The 21,353-nt window shown below is 37.5% G+C and overlaps 1 protein-coding gene and 1 pseudogene across 50 annotated transcripts in view; both read right to left on the bottom strand.

The window, feature by feature from the left end:
• LOC117309453 (metabotropic glutamate receptor 7-like) overlaps positions 1-21,353 on the bottom strand; it is a 141,911-nt gene that overhangs the window by 89,518 nt on the left and 31,040 nt on the right. For 23 of the 50 annotated variants that reach the window (XM_073801821.1, XM_073801823.1, XM_073801822.1 and 20 more), the window contains one exon: positions 19,651-19,736. The exons of 23 other annotated variants lie outside the window; for them this stretch is intronic. The gene's annotated coding sequence lies outside the window, so the exon portion shown is untranslated. Of the gene's footprint in view, positions 1-15,219; positions 15,281-19,650; positions 19,737-21,353 lie in introns of all 50 variants that reach the window. 4 more of the 50 variants (XM_073801802.1, XM_073801792.1, XM_073801796.1 and 1 more) reach the window with 1 other exon arrangement.
• The window catches only part of LOC117312336 (ferritin light chain pseudogene), a 117,465-nt pseudogene that overhangs the window by 75,485 nt on the left and 20,627 nt on the right, over positions 1-21,353 (bottom strand).

Below are 21,353 nucleotides of genomic sequence, written 5' to 3'. Positions count from 1 at the left end.
GAGAAAGCTTTTGACAAAATTCAACACCTATTTATGATAAAAACCCTGCAGAAAGTAGGCATAGAGGGAACTTTCCTCAACATAATAAAGGCCATATATGACAAGCCCACAGCAAACATCATCCTCAATGGTGAAAAACTGAAAGCATTTCCACTAAGATCAGGAACAAGACAAGGTTGCCCACTCTCACCACTCTTATTCAACATAGTTTTGGAAGTTTTAGCCACAGCAATCAGAGAAGAAAAGGAAATAAAAGGAATCCAAATTGGAAAAGAAGAAGTAAAGCTGTCACTGTTTGCAGATGACATGATCCTATACATAGAGAACCCTAAAGATGCTACCAGAAAACTACTAGAGCTAATCAATGAATTTGGTAAAGTGGCAGGATACAAAATTAATGCACAGAAATCTCTGGCATTCCTATATACTAATGATGAAAAATCTGAAAGTGAAATCAAGAAAACACTCCCATTTACCATTGCAACAAAAAGAATAAAATATCTAGGAATAAACCTACCTAAGGAGACAAAAGACCTGTATGCAGAAAATTATAAGACACTGATGAAAGAAATTAAAGATGATACAAATAGATGGAGAGATATACCATGTTCTTGGATTGGAAGAATCAACATTGTGAAAATGACTCTACTACCCAAAGCAATCTATAGATTCAATGCAATCCCTGTCAAACTACCACTGGCATTTTTCACAGAACTAGAACAAAAAATTTTGCAATTTGTATGGAAACACAAAAGACCCCGAATAGCCAAAGCAATCTTGAGAACGAAAGAAGGAACTGGAGGAATCAGGCTCCCTGACTTCAGACTATACTACAAAGCTACAGTTATCAAGACGGTATGGTACTGGCACAAAAACAGAAAGATAGATCAATGGAACAGGATAGAAAGCCCAGAGAGAAACCCATGCACATATGGACACCTTATCTTTGATAAAGGTGGCAGTAATGTACAGTGGAGAAAGGACAGCCTCTTCAATGAGTGGTGCTGGGAAAACTGGACAGGTACATGTAAAAGAATGAAATTAGAACACTCCCTAACACCATACACAAAAATAAGCTCAAAATGGATTAAAGACCTAAATATAAGGCCAGAAACTATCAAACTATTAGAGGAAAACATAGGCAGAACACTCTATGACATAAATCACAGCAAGATTCTTTCTGACCCACCCCCTAGAGTAATGGAAATAAAAACAAAAATAAACAAATGGGACCTAATGAAACTTCAAAGCTTTTGCACAGCAAAGGAAACCATAAACAAGACCAAAAGACACCCCTCAGAATGGGAGAAAATATTTGCAAATGAAGCAACTGACAAAGGATTAATCTCCAAAATTTACAAGCAGCTCATGCAGCTCAACAACAAAAAAACAAACAACCCAATCCAAAAATGGGCAGAAGACCTAAATAGACATTTCTCCAAAGAAGATATACAGACTGCCAACAAACACATGAAAGAATGCTCAACATCATTAATCATTAGAGAAATGCAAATCAAAACTACAATGAGATATCATCTCACACCAGTCAGAATGGCCATCATCAAAAAATCTAGAAACAATAAATGCTGGAGAGGGTGTGGAGAAAAGGGAACCCTCTTGCACTGCTGGTGGGAATGTGAATTGGTTCAGCCACTATGGAGAACAGTATGGAGGTTCCTTAAAAAACTACAAATAGAACTACCATATGACCCAGCAATCCCACTACTGGGCATATACCCTGAGAAAACCGAAATTCAAAAAGAGTCATGTACCAAAATGTTCATCGCAGCTTTATTTACAATAGCCCGGAGATGGAAACAACCTAAGTGCCCATCATCGGATGAATGGATAAAGAAGATGTGGCACATATATACAATGGAATATTACTCAGCCATAAAAAGAAACGAAATTGAGCTATTTGTAATGAGGTGGATAGACCCAGAGTCTGTCATACAGAGTGAAGTAAGTCAGAAAGAAAAAGACAAATACCGTATGCTAACACATATATATGGAATTTAAGAAAAAAAAATGTCATGAAGAACCTAGGGGTAAGGCAGGAATAAAGACGCAGACCTCCTAGAGAACAGACTTGAGGTTATGGGGAGGGGGAAGGGTGAGCTGTGACAGGGCGAGAGAGAGTCATGGACATATACACACTAACAAACGTAGTAAGGTAGATAGCTAGTGGGAAGCAGCCGCATGGCACAGGGATATTGGCTCGGTGCTTTGTGACAGCCTGGAGGGGTGGGATAGGGAGGGTGGGAGGGAGGGAGACGCAAGAGGGAAGAGATATGGGATAATATGTATGTGTATAACTGATTCACTTTGTTATAAAGCAGAAACTAACACACCATTGTAAAGCAATTGTACCCCAATGAAGATGTTAAAAAAAAAATGGATTAAAGACCTAAATGTAAGACCAGACGCTATAAAACTCTTAGAATAAAACATAGGCAGAATACTCTATGACATAAATCACAGCAAGATCCTTTGTGACCCACCTCCTAGAGAAATGGAAATAAAAACAAAAATAAACAAATGGGACCTAATGAAACTTCAAAGCTTTTGCACAGCAAAGGAAACCATAAACAAGATGAAAAGACAATCCTGAGAATGGGAGAAAATATTTGCAAATGAAGAAACTGACAAAGGATTAATCTCAAAATATACAAGCAGCTCATGCAGCTCAACATCAAAAAAACAAACAAGCCAATCCCAAAATGGGCAGAAGCCCTAAACAGACATTTCTCCAAAGAAAATATACAGATTGACAACAAACCCATGAAAGGATGTTCAACATCACTAATCATTAGAGAAGTGCAAATCAAAAGTGCAATGAGGTATCACCTCACACCGGTCAGAATGGCCATCATCAAAAAAATCTACAAACAATAAATGCTGGAGAGGGTGTGGAGAAAAGGGAACACTCTTGTACTGTTGCTGGGAATGTAAATTGATACAGTCACTATGGAGAACCGTATGTCGGGTCCTTAAAAAACTAAAAATAGGACTACCATATGACCCAGCAATCCCACTGCTGGGCATATACCCTGAAAAATCATCATTCAAAAAGAGACATGTACCAGAATGTTCTTTGAAGCTCTATTTACAATAGCCAGGACATGGAAGCATCCTAAGTGTCCAGCGACAGATGAATGGATAATGAAGGTGTGGCACATATATACAATGGAATATTACTCAGCTGTAAAAAGAAACGAAATTGAGTTATTCATAGTGAGGTGGATTGACCTAGAGTCTGTCATACAAAGTGAAGTAAGTCAGAAAGAGAAAAACAAATCCCATATGCTAACACATATATATGGAATCTGAAAAAGAAAGAAAGAAAGAAAGAAAAAATGGTTCTGAAGAACCTAGGGGCAGGACAGGAATAAATACGCAGACATAGAGAATGGACTTGAGGACATAGGAAGGGGGAAGGGTAAGCTGGGACAAAGAGAGAGTGGCATGGACATATATACACTACCAAATGTAAAATAGACAGCTAGTGGGAAGTAGCCACATAGCACAGGGAGATCAGCTCAGTGCTTTGTGACCACCTAGAGGGGTGGGATAGGGAGGGTGGGAGGGAGATGCAAGAGGGAGGAGATGTGGGGATATATGTATATGTATAGCTGATTCACTTTGTTATAAAGTAGAAACTAACACACCATTGTAAAGCAATTATACTCCAATAAAGATATTTTAAAATAATAATAAATAAATAAATAAAATGTGAATGACTGTTTTACATGTGGTTCATCACGAAATCATAAAAGTGCAATTCTCCATTGTATATGTTTAAGAATATATTCATGATGCTGACTAAGGTCCTCATATGACTGTGGCTTTGGTCTTGAAACATGTAGAAATTTTTTCTTGAATTTCTATCAAACACAACTACCCAGCTGCCATTAACAAGTGATGTGCAAAGTCAGACAGGGTCAACGCTTGTAGGATTTGGGAAAATTTTCTCCATTCTGTGAAGTGTTGAAGTCATTTATTGAACACCCACTAAGTGTAAAACAGGGCAGGATACTAAAATACTGAAAAAATGGACAACATATACTTTAAGTCTTCAAAGAGGTGATACTGACATTAAAATACGTGAAAATAACCAACAAAATGAAGAGTGCTATACTATCATTTTAGATAACAAATATGTGAGTTAAAATACATTTCTATGTGATCAAATATAAGCTGTCAATTATTAAGGATTGACAACTATATTTGTATTGAGGAGAACTGTATTGAAGCAGCCTATGAACTTATTAATGGTTTATTGATTGATTGACTTATAGATCTTGGAAAGCAAAAATTTTCTTAAGGTCAAGTTGTAAAGGTAGGAAAGTAACGACCATGTAGGATTTAAGATTGTGAAGAAGTTGAAAGACTTCCTAGGCAGATGAAATAGGGATATATTGGGATATAAGGAAAAGAACTTGTACTCCAGATGAGTGAATGCAGTTGGGTGAATGGATATTTGCTGTATGAAAGAAGTGGGGAGAACTACTGGAACTGGATTTTGGTGGATTAGAGTATGAGTATCTTGAATGCCAAGCTAGGGGATTGAGATTCCATCTGGCAGGCTGTTTTTGAAGGATGGCATGCTCAGGAAGCCAGGGCTGAGTAGTTCATTGCTAGTCATAGTCAGGGACTCAATCATTCAGCCTGGTTGTCTAATTTTTCTACTGCAGGAAATTCATCTGAAGAAAGGTTGGGTGGAAGACTGTGACGGGCTGAAGACCACTTATCCTTACCCTTACTACTAAAATTACTAAAATGCTAAACCTTTAATGGAACAGCCTTCTGGCTTGACTAGGAACACTACTTCACAAAGAAAGGATGAAACCAAAAGGTTTATCCAACTCAGACCTAGAAGTGGGGAGAATGGTGGGAAGGCTGCAAATAGTCAATCATTTAATACTGAATGGAGAATTAAGGACTCTAGAACTAACCTTTGGAGAAAAGTAAGAACAGAAAAGATAAGATTTGGAACACTCATTATTATTCCTGTTTTCATATAACAGGGTTTCTTGTCATCCAACTATTCGTTATCTACATCTTAATGTTAAGGTGTCTATAGATTCCAGCCCTTCTAAGTCAGCAAACTGCTCATCCTCTTTCAGAAAATTACTCACTGATGGATTCATAACATAAACATAATACCGTATAATAGAAATAAAATTCAAATCAACTTTAAAGTGAGATTCTGAATTTTAAAGATATAATATCATGAAGCCATTGTAAATAATACCAGAGATCTGCTGGGTTAAACATACAAAGCCATTGATAAATGAGGATGTGCAGTTAACAATTTAAAGAAGAGATACAATAGAAGTAAAAGAAAAAACAATTGAGTATCAAATAATTAAGAGAAGGCCTTGGAAAACTGTTGAATTTTACCAGAATTAGCCTGTTTGAGCTGCTAACATTGAACATGCAGTGAAGGACAGTTTACTGTCCCATAAACCAGTTTTGCTGAAATAATCACTCGAAACAGAATGTAATTCTTTTTTTTAATTGTAGCACTTGTGCTTAATTAAAATTTAACCTAAATTTTACTGGCTATAAGAGAAAATATACTGGATTCGTTTATATAATAACATATTTTGACATAAATTTCAAATGAAAATTATTTTCAAATGTATTTTCAATTACTCTTCAGTCACTATTTACAGATGATTTGAAGTATATGGATTTTTTTTTTCATGTACAAATCATCCTTGAAAAATAAGGATTGTTTTACTTGAGTAGGACTTATCTTAATCCAGAGATCAGATCTAGGTCCAATAGACAAAATTTTAAAACTTAAAATTTTCTAAGAGTAAAAGGCACTTAAAAAGTTAAAACCTCCTAACAGACCAGCATTCCGACTATAGAATCAGCTGATTTATGGGTAGTGAGCATTTTGTTATCAAAATACTCATCCACAGCTGAGTGAGCCTATAGCATGGATACATGGTAGATTTCTGTACCAGAAATTGGATGAGCTTGTGTGTGGATCTCCTTCCAAATGCTAAGATTTCAAGGGCTTAACTGAGACCAGAACAGCATTTTCCAAAGTTGCTAGAAACAAAGAGTCCTTTAAAATGTTCCACTGACAAAGGGTTGTAGAGCCAAATAAAGTTTAAAAACACTTCAGACCAAACTCTACTTAACAGTGAAAATCACAGAGCACATTATAGCTCATTCCACATCTCAAAAGTCCTCCAGTCACGAAACATGTTTAAATTTCCTGAACCCAGGATTTCTCAAGTTTATTTTACTACAAAATCCTTTCTCTTACTTTTTTTCTTTTTTGTTGACTTCACATTCACTAATGTCCCATGGGAGCATAGGTGGGATTCAAAATATTTAACAAACTTCAAGTGAAGGCACTAAACAATCAGAAGGCTGTCTGACTAATTAGAATGACCGTAAAACTAGTGTTCTTTGGATCACTATTTAGAGGAAAAATCTGGTTTAAAACTGAGATCTTAATTGATAATCTAATGCCATCAATCTGCAAAGTTGCCTTAATTAGTAGGGTTTTTTTCTTCTTTTTTTTGGTTACAGTTGCTGGACTTAAAATGTAGCTGATATAATGTAAATCATTTCAAAAAGGTCAAATGTATGATGTCACATGTTCTCTAGCATCAAATCCATTTCACTAAGTCTAAAATAATCTCTTTCAAGAGACGCAATATTTTTTTAACCCTGGAAGGTTCGGTTCTAACCTTAAAGTAACTTAAAGACACTTTTCAAAACTAAACTAAAAATTGAAAAAATAAATAATAAGTAGAAAAGGGCAAGAGCTAAAGTAAGAGACATTTTCACTGGCCATTCAAAAAATTCTCTTCTTAAATCTGATTTTTAAAAATTAATAGAAAAGACTGGCAATTAACTTATTTTCCCTGGTGACTACTGCCTGTTTGGGGTGATACAAACATTTACCTAGATAACTGTGCTTTAGCAGTAATAAGAATTATATGTTTGGTCTCTGTCCCAGTTTCTGCCAGAGTTTTTAAAACCCTTGGGATTTCCTAAGTGATGAGATGATAATGATGTCTTTTGTTATGTTAACAAGGTGATCTTTGGAAAGCACCTAAGGATGGGAGCAGGCAGCCTGTGGAGCCAACCTTGTGATTAGACGTTGGAACTTTCAGTCCCACCCCCTTGCCCTCAGGGCAGGGAAGAGCCACTCAAGATTGAGCTCAATCCCCCATGGCCAATGAGTTATTCAGTCACGCCTGTGTACTGAAGCCTCCATAAACCCCCAAGGACAGGGTTCAGGGAGCTTCCCAGTTGGTGAGCACATGGAGATTTGGGGAGAGTGGGCTCCATGCTTTCTCTCCATACCTCGTCCTATACATGTTTTCTATCTGGCTGTTGCTGAGTTTTATCATTTTATAATACACCGGTTAATCTAGTTAATAGAATATTTCTGTGAGTTCTATGAGTCACTTGGGCAAATTAATTGAAGCTAAGAAGGGGGTCGTTGGAACCTCTGACCTGTGGTACAAGGGTCAGAAGCACAGGTGACAACATATACTTGGTGACTGGCACCTGAAGTGTGTGTGTGCATTCCTGCTGGACTGAGCCCTTAACATGTGAGATCTGATGCTATCTACAGGTAGATAGTGCCAGAATTGAGTTGAATTATAGGACACCCAGCCGTTTGAGCACTGCTACGCTCTCTCATTGGAAATGGGGTGCTCAGGACCACTTAATGCTTTCCAGGCTCTGGCTTCTGTGAATTCATGACAACAGTAACCTCTGAAACATACACATGTACCTTTGCCACAAAAAACTTCTGATAGACACATAAGAAATTAATAAAAGTTGCTAAGAAAGGGGGTAAGGGACCTAACGTTGGTTGGATGAGGGGCAAAAATATTCCAGAAGGAATTACTACTACTATTTATCTTTTGATAGTATGTGATTTTTAAATATGTGATCTCATTAGATTTTCCAAATACAAATAAACAAGATAATTATCATTTTTTTTAAAAAAAGGCTGAAGAAAATGTAGTTTTATATACTTCAGAAAAAAGAAAATTGAGGGAGGATTTGATTATAGCGTTCAGTAGGCCAAGAAATGTGAAGAAAGAAAGAATTACTATAAAGGGGCCAGAAAAATGATTTAGGAGACAAGACTTTAGGAGACACTTTCTGATAAGCAGAGCAGTAACTCTTGCCCATTTCCTTTGTTTTTGGCCACGAATGGTTAAAGGCTCCTGTGAGACGGCTACAAGGGGACTAGTGTCCACATCAAGTGGATAGCTTAGATCCTGATACCAACTACTGGAAATTATCCAGGGCCCAGGAAAGAAGTACTGGTAAGCTGCAGTTGCCAGCACGGTGCTTGGTAGATGTAAATATTTGTGGGTCTGCTAAATTAACGGTAAGACTATAATTCATAATATCTTGCACACAAACTAGATTGGTAAGTTTTCAGTGGATGACTTTATTACCATTCAGAACTCAGTTAGATGGAACAGTACTCCTCAATGATTGAGAAATCAATCTTCCTCAATCTTCATGTATCACCATCTGCAAACATTGCTCTCTGCCACAGATTACGTGCCTTCAGCTATGGATGAGATAGTGAGATGCATTTCATTCTCCTCTTCCTGGACACACAGAACAATGACCTTTCCTAACCTCCCTTGGAGCCAGGCAGAGGTCAAGTTTTTGCATTCTTGTTGAAAGGGTATGGGTCTACCACTTTCAGGCCTGGCCAGGAGATATTATGCATGATTGCCCATGTTCCCTTCTGCTGTAGTTTAGGTAGTCATGCATTTAAGACAACACCTCAAGGTGGAGGGGGCATGGGTTCCTGATTCACTACTTGAAAATAATCTGCTAAGAATGAACCACCTAATTCACACTGGTCTCTGACAAGAGAAATAAACATTTATTAAGTTAAGACACTTGGCTTTCAGGAGTGTTTGTTAGACTACCTAGCATCAATTACCTTGAGTAATTCATTGCTAAACTGGTACACTGGTAATAACCACGGACTAGTGATGAGTCTACTTAATTCCAATCCTCTCCATTTCTCATTGCTGATTTACTCTATACTCACCAGAAATTATTTTTCATAGGACTTCCTGATGACCATGTCAGTCTAGAATTTTCCATAGTACCTCTATGTCTATCTCTTCCTCCAATTCAACTTCCCAGTAGGGGACCTGGCATTACCCCTCTGTGTAGATACAACCATGGAGGATCAGGTCCTAACGAGATCGTATCTAGAAGGGCCCTGTTCTGCAAGGTTTATGGTTTATTTTGCTATACCTTGGATTCATATGTTGGTTTAAAATTAAAAGTGACATGATTTTTGAAGGTTGAAGCTGAGTGGCTGAACCAAATTTCTATAATCAAGGTAACATATATTTTCCCCAAGTCTGTACTAGGTCATTTCTTAAAAATTATTTTTTCTATCCTATGAATCTATATGTTTACATAAGCATTAGCTATTATTCCCAACGTCTATGTTATGGACGGAAAATAGGATTCTTCTCGTGTCCCAACTCAAATCAAACAGTAAAGCACTGTTTACATTATACAAGGTTTACATTGCACAGGACTGTTTATATTCTACAAGGATCCTGAGGTCACGTCTAGACCCAATGGGAAAAAATGTCATAATAGATTAGTAAGGACTGTAATGAAGATGGAAGGGGAAAGTGGTGGCATATGTGCTAGGCATTTATTTCCCCAACTGAGGTCATTTCCTTGTCATGTATCACAATGCTACTGTAGTTGCTCATGTGCTGCAATCCACTGCCCACCCATCCACCCATCTAACATTTTTGAGGACTTAACCTGTGCCAAGGACTCTACTCTCTGCCTGAAATGCTAGTGAAAAATACAACCCAGGTGTTTCCTGAAAGAGCACATAAAGGAAGACTGATCTCTGAATAGTAAGTGACACAAGATAATGGCTGAATGGGTGGTTTCTTTTATCGTGCACTTGCAGGATAGAAAGCAGAGAGAAAAATAGCTCCAAAGACTTGGACAGTTATATTATCATTGATTTTCGAGTGACCACCAATTAAAGGGCATGCTTCGCAGCTAGAAATGAGGACCTCATTAGATGACTACAAGAGCCAGACACTTTCAAAACTTTCCCCTAAACTCGCAGTTCCATTTTCATTTCATGAAGAGACAGCTTGGGAAGTCAGAGGTCACGCTCTTGTATGTCCACAACAGGGATGATTTAAGGCACTGGTAAGCTCCTGCTGAGCTGCCACCTAAGGTCATACGACTGTGAATCATGGCGGGATATAATGACTTGGGCAACATTCTTTCCTGCAAATACATACAAGATGGATGGTGAATAGTATTGAAGTATAATATATGGTGCCGATTATGAATTTAAATTCCCTCAGAAATGGAGGAGAAACAATTGGCAAAGGGCATTCTTGACTTCGTTGAGCAGCAATGCCTCTCTGACTCCTGAGACACTCATTTTCAGCAGTCAGGCCACAAGATGTGTCTTCAATTTCTGCAAAATCTAGTTCTAGCTAGATTTGGGAACTCATGGGAATACGATCTTAATGGATGTCTCATGTTTCTCATGCAGTGTGGCTGTGGAAGTTTATGGGATGGAGTCAACAAAAAAGACAGGTCCTTTTTTACAGCATTCTTTATATCTGTTCAATCTTGTCACTACCATCGTGTCCTACTAAAAGGACGTTTCAGGGATTGTGTGAGGCCTGGTACAGTGTGTTTTTATAGTCAGAGTGGGTCAGCGGATGGAGAATCACATGAGAGAAAACAAGAGGATGAGGTGCTATTCCTGGCTCCGGCTCCACCTCAGAGAATGACCTTGGCAGAAGCACTTAACCTCACTTTGAATCTTTGAACCTCAGTTTTCTCATCTGTGAAATAAGGAAAGAACATCTGCCCCTTTGCTCCCTCTCAGGATTCTTGGAGGATTAAACAGATCAGGGCTATAACCTGAAGTACGGTGAATCCATGAGGAAAAATGTTAGACATCACTTAACTATATAATATTCTTTTTAATCATTACTAATTTCCAAAGGTGAAGAAAACCTTGTTAAAAAAAATATGTAAGCTGATTGTTTTTCTGGAAACAAAATAAAGGCTCAACTAGCAACCCTGCATTAAAAAAGAGAACCTGAAATGCACATTCCAAATCTACTTCGAGACAGAAAGACCCCCAAATTCCTTCCAGTTTCCTAAGATTTTTCCACTATAATTTTTTTCGTTATTGTCTTCTTCATAAAACGTTAGTTATATTTTGGGGGTTTGCTATTGCACAGTTTAGCGTATATAAGGAAATCGTCTTTCCAATTCACTAATAAAAAAGGGAGTACAGGAGAGAAGAAGGAAGAGAGGGAAGGAGGAAGGAATAAACAGAGAACAAACCCACGTGGCTAAAAGAAACTGACCTGAGAAGACAAAACAATTCATAATTTAAAATACTATATAATACAAATGAAGTTAAAGATGTGTTTGCCCAGAAGAGGACTGACTTGAAGTAAACTGATATGATTTTCTGGATAACACCCTGTATTTCCCTGCTTTAGTGAAACAGTCAGTCATAGAAGAGTTCTATCTACAGGGAAATTATGAAAGAAATAATCTTCATTTCTCCATGATTCTTTAAAACCAAATTGGACTTTATTCCTTCTTATTTCTCTCTCAAACTCCACTCCTCAACATAGAAAATAGCATTCTGGAATGACTTAGAATTAGAGATCAGTCAATATTTCATGATTTTAAGGTTCTTCATTAGGAACAATGTGAATTTGGGCCCAATAATCCTAATCCTAGCTTTTTCTTTAGTTCTATAGTTCTATTAGGCCATGTTGTTAGAACACTGTTTACACTTATTGCCAATTGTCTCTGGATTGGAGGTCAAACTGTTACTTACCTTCTTCAGCATACCCTTCAATGATTAAATGCCCCCAAGGACTTTGAAGAATCATTTTCATCTTGTAAATATTTTTTGTTTTTTTGTTTTGTTTTTTTTTTTTTGCGGTACGCGGGCCTCTCACTGCCCTGGCCTCGGCTCTGGACGCGCAGGCTTAGCAGCCATGGCCCACGCGCCCAGCTGCTCCGCAGCACGTGGGATCCTCCCGGACCGGGGCACGAACCCGCGTCCCGTGCATCGGCAGGCGGACTCCCAACCACTGCGCCACCAGGGAAGCCCCATCTTGTAAATATTTTTTAATTGACATCTTAACTTGATAGTTGCTTCCCCTGTGAGGGAAAGAGACTAGGGTGATGGAGGCTTTTTGCTTCTTACTTTGTATTTTTTCAAGTACTTATTACTTTTTAAATTAAAATCAAGGAACCAGCACAAGAATGCTAGTAAGGTATAAGTGAGATGTAATGCTTGGTGTGCATAAGGGTTCAATAGTCCACTGTGAGAGTGCAGCCTGTTGAACAACCTCAGTGATAAGTGGGAACCACTTGTCCAAGACTATTTTATTTAAGATGCAATACTCATTTCTATCCCCTTCAATACATTTTAAGTACCCCAAGCTAGAATAATGGGGCTAGAGGTGCAAGAAGAATATTATACCAAACAGGGGCAATATAAAAAAACATTACAATCAAATTTTCCTTATTAAAAATATAAGTCAAAAACCTAAATACACTATTATTCCACAGAGTTTTAAGGTATATTAAAAACATTGTGATAGGATGTTTCAAAAATTATGGTACAATCCCCTTTGACACCCTCATTCCTGAGTCACCACTTCAGCAGGACTGGGCTTTGGCATACTCAACCCACATGATGAGACAATAGCAAAAGAGCTTGATGGCTCAGTTGCCGAGGACTAGCCCACTAGGTTCTGAAGACAAGTGGACCAGGTGCTCCCACTGTCCAAGCCAACCACCGAACCTGTGAGTGAGGCTATCCCAGACCAGCTCTCACTCAGCTGATCCATCAGTTGACTAAAACTGCATGAAAGAGCCCAGATAAAACCAAAAGTAAAACACTACCCAGATGAATCCAGTCCCAAATTGCCAAGTAATTGCTATTTTAAGCCACTAAGTTTTTTGTTGTTGTTTTGTTTTTTATATCTTTATGGGAGTATAATTTCTTTACAATGGTTTGTTAGTTTCTGCTTTATAATAAAGTGAATCAGTTATACATATACATATGTTCCCATATCTCTTCCCTCTTGTGTCTCCCTCCCTCCCACCCTCCCTATCCCACCCCTCTAGGTGGTCACAAAGCACCAAGCTGATCTCCCTAAGCCACTAAGCTTTGAGGTGGTTTGTAATACAGCAAAAGCTAATCTATACTATAATACGATTTGGTCAAGTGGGTTTATCCTTGAGAATGCAAGGTTGGTTCAGTATCAGCCAGTCAAATCATGTGATTCACTATATTAGTTAAATAAAAGGAGAAAATCATATCATCATTCTTTTTAGATAGAAGAGATAAAAAACATCCCATGAGGTTCAAAATCTATTGGGTAGGGTAAATTTTATAAAACTAGATCCAAATAATAACTATCTTTCCTTGATAAAGGCTATATACCAAAAATACATGGCACATGTATACACTAACAAAAATTATTATACTAGTAATTTTTTTAAAAAATTAGCATTTCCTTTAAGGAGAGAATTGAGATAAAGATTTCTAACATTACTGGTCTATTGGAACCGACCTTTTTGGAGCTGTGTATTGAGAGAAATAGAAAGAGAGAGAAGGTTTAGAAGAATACAGATAAAAATGTCATATTTATAGATTGTTTTGATTATGTATTTCATTGGAAACACAGGAAAATCAATAAGCTATTAAATCTAAGAAAAGAGCTCAACATAGGGGCTGGAAAAAAATTAATACACCAAAATCAATTGTGTTCCTCCATAGCATCAATATCTAGATACAATACAAGATGAATTTACCACAGTAACAAAACCTATAGAGAGTATGGGGTTTCACCTAATAAATTATGCAGAAAATCTTCATAATGAAAACTTTATTAGAGGACACATGAGTAAAAGAAATATATATCACAGGTATGGATGAGATGACTTACTATAATAATATAAATGTCCTTATATTAATCTATAAAATTAAATGCAACTGTAATAAAAGGCCAAGCTCTTTTTTTTTGAGGGACAGCATAAAAAAGTGATTCTAAAATGTATCTGGGGGACTTCCCTGGTGGTGCAGTGGTTGAGAATCCGCCTGCCAATGGAGGGAACATGGGTTCAATCCCTGGTCCAGGAAGATCCCACATACCACAGAGCAACTAAGCTGGTGCACCACAACTACTGAGCCTGCGCTCTAGAGCCTGGGAGCCACAACTACTGAGCCCGCGCGCCTAGAGCCTGTGCTCCGCAACAAGAGAAGCCACTGCAATGAGAAGCCTGAGCACCGCAACGAAGAGTAGACCCCGCTCGCTGCAACTAGAGAGAGCCTGAGTGTAGCAACGAAGACCCAATGCAGCCAAAAATGAATAAATTAATTAATTTTTAAAAATGCAGATTAACAGCATGTGGTGACAAAGGATATGGCGAGAGAAATTCCAAGTATTGCTGGTGAGGGGAAAATGGTACAGCTATTCGGGGGAGGAATCTGTGAAATAAGGCATATATATGACTTCTACCTCAGCTATTCCACGGCTGCACTGTTACTCTGCACTGTTACTCAAGGGGACATGTGGAAAGAGTGTATTAATGCTTTATGGTGGACATAAAGTGTTGAAAATAGCCTAAGTATGTATCACCAGGGTAATGGATAAGCAAAACATGGTATCAACATATGGTGGAATATTAGACAGTGGCCAGAAGCAATAATTTCTATGGAGCAACACAGACAAATTTTAAAACAATAATTTTGTGTAGAAAAAATAAAAGAATAGGATGTGATTCTTAGTCGATACTACTTTTGCAAAAATGAGAAAATACAAAACAATTCGGTATTTCAAATATATACATATGTTTAAAATAACTATGAAAGGTGAGTTGGGAAATTACATATTAAATGGCCCAAATGGTGCTATATAGGGGAAAATAAAGGAAATAAATCTGGCAGAGGAACGTCGGGGCCAAAACCAATCTTAAAAGTATTAGAAAATAGAGTGACCATACACACTGATGATAGAGTGACATGAACTGAGGCATATGGTCCCTTTTGAGTAAATGCCTTAAATACAAACTAAAAAAATAATGTCATAAGATTTACAAGCACTATAAAAATATTTAGCAGTATTGCAGTAGATAGTAGAAATATATAACCTTTCAACTTAAATAAAAACAAGACTGATGAAATATCATCTTTGTTCCCATGTCGTCCATGCTAAGGAAGAAATAATAAATCAGCTTTTAAGATAGAATTTTTTACAATGAGAGATAAAAAACAAACAAAAAGAAACCCTAACTGTTTATCCCATGAAGGGAGAAAAAAACAATTTGAAAAGTCAGAGTAGAACTCTCTAAGGACAATATTTAACATCAATTTTTGTAAAACAGAATTTTAAGAAGCTGGTTTTGAATTGTTTGTAGAGTTTCTAATTAGCATGCTGAGGAAATACAGGGTCCATCTTAATCCAGAAGCAAATAAAAAGTTCTGACTCTTAAAATTCTAGGCTCTAGAGTAGGTGCGTGCTGGTGTGCTGGTGTGTATGTGTGTGTGTGTGCACATTTGCTGTGTGTTTTCAATAAACTCAAGAGTACATAAGGGTGTATGTTATTACATTGTAACAATTCTTGAGCAAGTCTAACTGAAGGTCAGTAGCAAACAAGTAGATGCCGCTTGGGTGGCCCCCCAAACTCTCAGGTAATGAGCAGATCTGGCTTGGCAATCATGTTCTGCTTTTAGACATAATGCATTTTTATGTTCTTGTTAGCATTGAAAGACTAACTTGAATATTCTGCAACTGATGAAATGGACAACAGAGCAGTAACCTAGAGTTTACATGTATTTGGGGCAGTAAAACTTTAGTTCTAGATTTAACTTGGATATTAGTCCTAATTTAACTTGGATTTTCTACAACGCATTTTTTTCCTATAAACTGGAGGTATATACCACCATAATCCTAAAAAACCTGTGACTTTGGGCTTCAGGGGTCTAAGCCTTCTCTCTAAGTGACTGAAAGGTACAACTGGATATTAGACCTGTCTAAAAATTGTCCTTTTCTGTCCTCACATACAAGGGTTCAGCTTGATTTTTGGATAGCTGTCAGTAAAAAAAAAAAAAAAAAAAAAGTGCAAAGAGCTAATGCCTTTTGCTACAAGACAAAACAATTTCTCCTGGACATGCAGTAATAGGAGGCAATGCCATGTGTTGGAAGCATGCACATATTTTATGATAGATATTAATCTGGAGGTTAACAGCTAGGTGCTCTGGCTGAAGTAGTTTATTTCAAACATACATATAATGTTAACCCACTTTGTAACAAAGCCTTCAACATTTCATATGCAAATTCGTTTTTCTTTCTAGTTTAAGCCCAAGGAAATCCCTATAAATCTTGTCTCCAAAGAGAAAATATAAAGAATTCATAAGATTAAAGACTTCTTATCAATTGTATAAAAATCTAGAAATGTACGAACTAGACAAAAATGTAGACGTCTAAGAGAACGTCCAACAAATAGAAAAGTAGAGGACTGCACTGAGATTGCAATCCTGAGAAAAATACATTATTTCTAAATGAAAAAGTAAATGGAGATAGTATAAATTAAAGCCAGAAGAAAAATTTTAAACCTACAAAAATACGAGTCAATACAAAGTTAAAAACCCATGAATTTTACTATATACCCAAAGGCTTCACAAAAGATCTCATGAATATCACAAATTAAAATAAAACAAACAAAAGCCAGAAATATTGTTTTCCCCAAATTGTACTACTACCTGCTTATTGCTTCAGTGGTAAGAAGAAAAATTATCTTCAAATAGTTAAATTATATACCTACTTATATTTTAACTCTTAGGTGGATCTTGTTATATAATATATATGATCTTTAAAGAAAACTTGTTGGTTGTTTATTTTGGCATCTCTTAGGAAATTCCTATTTAATTAGATAAATCTCCTTAGATAACTCTTAAATAAAAATAGATGCAAATATAGTATGTTTCATATCATTCATTTTAGACCTCTAAGAGTTGGAAAAGCTCAACCTGGAGAAGAAACTAGTTTTATTGAGGGAAGAAACTACTTTCCAGTTTAGAAGAGGAGGGATTATCCCATTTCTGTACAGGAAGCAATCAGGAAGATACAAAAAGAATGATCCTTGCCTAGTGCTAAGGCCAGAACTACTGTGAATATTGTACCAGATCTTGTAAAAACAGCCACTGTGCTGGCACTCACAGGCCTGGGTCATGGTGTGTTCAACAATAAAACTTTGTTCCAAAGGATGGAACTCCTTCGGGCCAAAAAGCTTTCACCTGCATTATTCCATTAACCTCACTGTTTTGTTATGGGAAATGTGTTTATTTTTTGAAATGACATTGAAATATATCCTTAAAAGAACACTTTAGGTCTCAACAAGATTCTCTTCTCTTTCAGCCAACACATTACCTTTTAGAAATCAACAGTCTACTTCTTTCTTTAAATCATCACATTTCAAAGCTGTAGCAGCTAATCAATGTTAATATAATTTTTCCAAAACTGCAATCTCCCTAAATTTCTATGCTGTCTTCTTTATCCTGTCTTTTCAAGGTAAAGGTATCTTTCCAGTTTTCTTAGCATTATCAGGATTACGGATTTTGTTCATTGTTAAAGTTCGTTATTTATGGACATAAGTTAATGTAAATGCAAAAATATCTCGTATTATTCACAAGCTGGCTGACTTAAATCACTCGCTCTTAAAGCAACTTTACTGCTCTCCAATCTGTTCAAATGCACGGAAATATAAATTCAGGATGATGCGGCTTTTCTGCAATGCTTTCTTTTCAGGCTGCAGTCTACATGACAGCGTTATACCTTATCCTTGCTGCTGTTGTTGTTCAATCTATAAAATCTCTCTTGAAGACCCCCAAAACAGCTTGTAATTTAAACTTTTACTTTTGGTGACTCACTGTTTTCAAACTGCCATCTCTGACCATATCCCCCTTCCAGGGGAATTTATGCAGACTCTTAACCCATAATTGCTTTACTCTTTACCTCTATTTCTGGGTTCTTAAATTAACTGTTACATCAGTGTTCTTCATTACTCAAATTATTTTTTCTTAAGAACTTTTCCTGGAAGTAAGTTCATGCTACTTTTGACAAGCAAACATTTGACCTCTGAAGGAATTCTTATGGAAATGGGTTTATATCCCAAATGCACCACCAAAAATCTTTGTGACCTTGCATAAACGTCCCTTACCATTTCAGGTGCTATCTTTGCTTGACTCCAAACTGAACTGATTAAAACTATGAGCATCTAGCTGTTATGCACTTTTGTCTCAGTTTGGTCAATGAAACTCTCAAAAATCCATCAGATTTTCATTATTTTTATCATTAGCCTGTTTGTGTAAAATAAGTTACCATTTATGGAGCCAGTGTTCTCCTTTATTCCGGCATCCAATCATTGTAAATATTTCTCATGGACACATTCTTAGAAGGCCTATGAATAACCTGGCCTCTTACTGATTCTCCCTTTTGGAGTCTTACTAGCCAGACTTCCCCAATAACTTTCAGAGAGAGTTTTGCCCCTTTCCGGGTCTTCTTTTTGACTTCTATACGCCATAGAACTTTCAAAAGTCATCACACCAATACTAATATTACCACATACCCTCCAAAAAGCTCCAAGCTGTTTATGCCTATTCATTAAGTTAATACTTTATCAAAACTTGTCCAATTGAGTAGTTTTAGCACAGATATTTTACACAGTTTAGCACAGACATGCTCTGTTTAAGGCTGACAGATCCATTAGGAATTAACTTTCTGGTACATTTTCCCTCTGACATTTTCCTCACAACTGCGTTTCCTCATAACTGAGCCATCAGTTATCTCTTGCCTATAGAAAGGCAGATAAGAGAAAAGAAAGCTAAGTGAGAAAAGATATGTAAATAGACTAGCACAATATTGGACACATAGTAAGTATTCAATAAATGATAGCAAGTATTCTTACCCTTATCCTCACATTAGTTTATATGTATTAAAAACTGATTACTGGACTCAACTCTTACTTCCATTGCTCATTAGATCCTCACAGAAACCTTGGAGGAAGCGAGGTTTTATCCCCAATTTACAGGTTGGGAGACTGCAGCCTAGAGGGCTTAAGTACCTTAACTGAAGTCATATAGTCAAGAAATAAGCCTATATTTGTCACAATCACTTGCCCATGCTTTGACGTGACACCACCACCCATCATTTACCCAGCTTCACCAAGGTACTACTAAATTTTTTACTCTTATTCTCCTCTCTTTGCTTCATACTGCCATTGTCACCAGCCCAGTCAAATTCACTTTTAATTTTCCAATGTTAATGAAGGGAGTAGAAGGTGGAAATTGAGGTTAAAGGAGGAAACTTTAATGTTATTCAAGGATGACTTCATCTTAACTTCCAGCCTTCGTCTACCCATTCTCTGCTCCAGTCACACGCAGAGTATTTGCTATCTCTTCCATAAGTCTTGACTTTTCTTGTCTTTATGCCACTTTTCTTTTCTCCATTTGCAATGAATCTCCCTTTCCCTTGGTTCTTCACCATTTCTTACTCCATGCTCTCCATTAAAATTCAAACCTACCTTTAAAGCCCAACTCATATACCAGTTGTGTCCTGCAGTCGCCTGGATCTGCCAAGTCAGAACTAACCACTTGCTCCTCCGTGCTCCTGCAATGGCAATGATGTTAGAAGGGCGAGTGATTTTACAGCTCACTCACCACCTGCGGGAAATATGTCCTCTTTGCCCTTCCACATCCTTTCTCCACCCAACTCTATATGGATGGCTTGCATGGCCTATCTTAGTAAGTGTCCTTGCTCTGGCTTCTGTTTGGTTCACCAATGAAGAGTACCAATAGAAGACTGTAGGGAATGAAGGAGGGGAGTGAAGTTAGGGTATTAATTCTTGCCAAATTGCATCCCCCAACTAACGTATAGTGCTTCTCCGTGGGGCATCACAGCATCTTTGGGGAGGACTCTCTCTCCAGCAAGGCTTCCTTTCTCTTTCATCTCCTATAAAGGTAGCCACACTTTTACTGAACCCAGGGCACTACACTATCTCTTGATTCTCTACATTGGGCTCAATTTATCCTTATTGATGTACCCCTGATTTCCTGCTGAGACCCTGTCTGATGAAATTCGTAACATGCTCTTCTAAGCTGTTAATTTTACAAACCACATTATTACACTTATTAGAAGAATGTCTTCAGGATGTGTCAGTAAGCTCTGATTGATGATAATGGTAAACAGCTAGAATTTATGGAACATAAAGTATGCTTTGGTTACTCTCTTGAGTACACCATGTGCATTATTCTAATTAATTAAAATCACTATTAGCTAAGCAAGGCACACAGATGCTAAGAGGTTCCCAGAAGTAACTTGCTCATGGTCACCCCAGTGTCTCAGTAGTGTTTAGGACTCAGATCTGTCCAAAGCCTAAACCTTAAGTTCTAGGTCTAAGCAGTGGCTCTCAAACTTGAGTATGCATCAGCATCACCAAGAGAGCTTGCTGAAACAGGCAGTGGGCCCCACCCCCAGAGTGTCCGAGTCTGTAGGTCTGGACCAGGGCCCAAGACTTTCACTTCTAAAAATTCCTACGTGCAGCTGATGTGCTGGTCTGGGTACCAGACTTTGAGAACCACTAGTCCAGGCATTTTAGGTCCAGAATTTCAGGTGTTAGAATAATTTTCTGGTGATAAATTGTTGAAAAAAAAAAAAAGCACTGCATTTTCCTGTTTGTAAGGAGGTAATACATTCAATCTTAAAGAGTCAATAATGGGGCTAAGTATTTAAGAAAGAAGAGTTATTCTCCAGGAAGATGGGAGGAGATGGACATTCTAAGGACAGGAATGCCCTTTCAGGAAACTTGCAAAGGGAAAAGAAAAATAACATAGTAAGATTCTGCTATCCAGTGTTCACAGAACATGAGTGGGATACCCTTGACTGGAAAATGGGAAGCCAACTTTTGCTCACCATATACATACCTTATTCAGTACAAATGTTTATTAAGAATCTCCAAAAGCTAGACACTAGGCATCAGGGCTACACTGATAGAGCAGATAAAGTGCCTGGCCTCAGGGAGCTTGTGCTTCAGATGATGTACCTCAGCTAGATAGACTGAATGATGGATACTATATTGGGTTCACACTTCGTCTCAAGAAAAACATATATCCATAGACGTGATCCAGGAGTCAAATGGCAAAAGACCTAGCCTCAAAGTGAGTGTTAATTTCATTAAATGGTAGGTAAAAATTATTTTATATGCCGAGATAGGCTCTGCTTAAAAGA

Source organism: Tursiops truncatus, chromosome 1 (assembly GCF_011762595.2).
Source record: "Tursiops truncatus isolate mTurTru1 chromosome 1, mTurTru1.mat.Y, whole genome shotgun sequence".
NCBI classification, from domain to species: Eukaryota; Metazoa; Chordata; class Mammalia; order Artiodactyla; family Delphinidae; genus Tursiops; species Tursiops truncatus.
The sequence above is the reverse complement of the archived record's forward strand: the minus strand, read 5'-3'. Positions and strand labels throughout refer to the sequence as shown.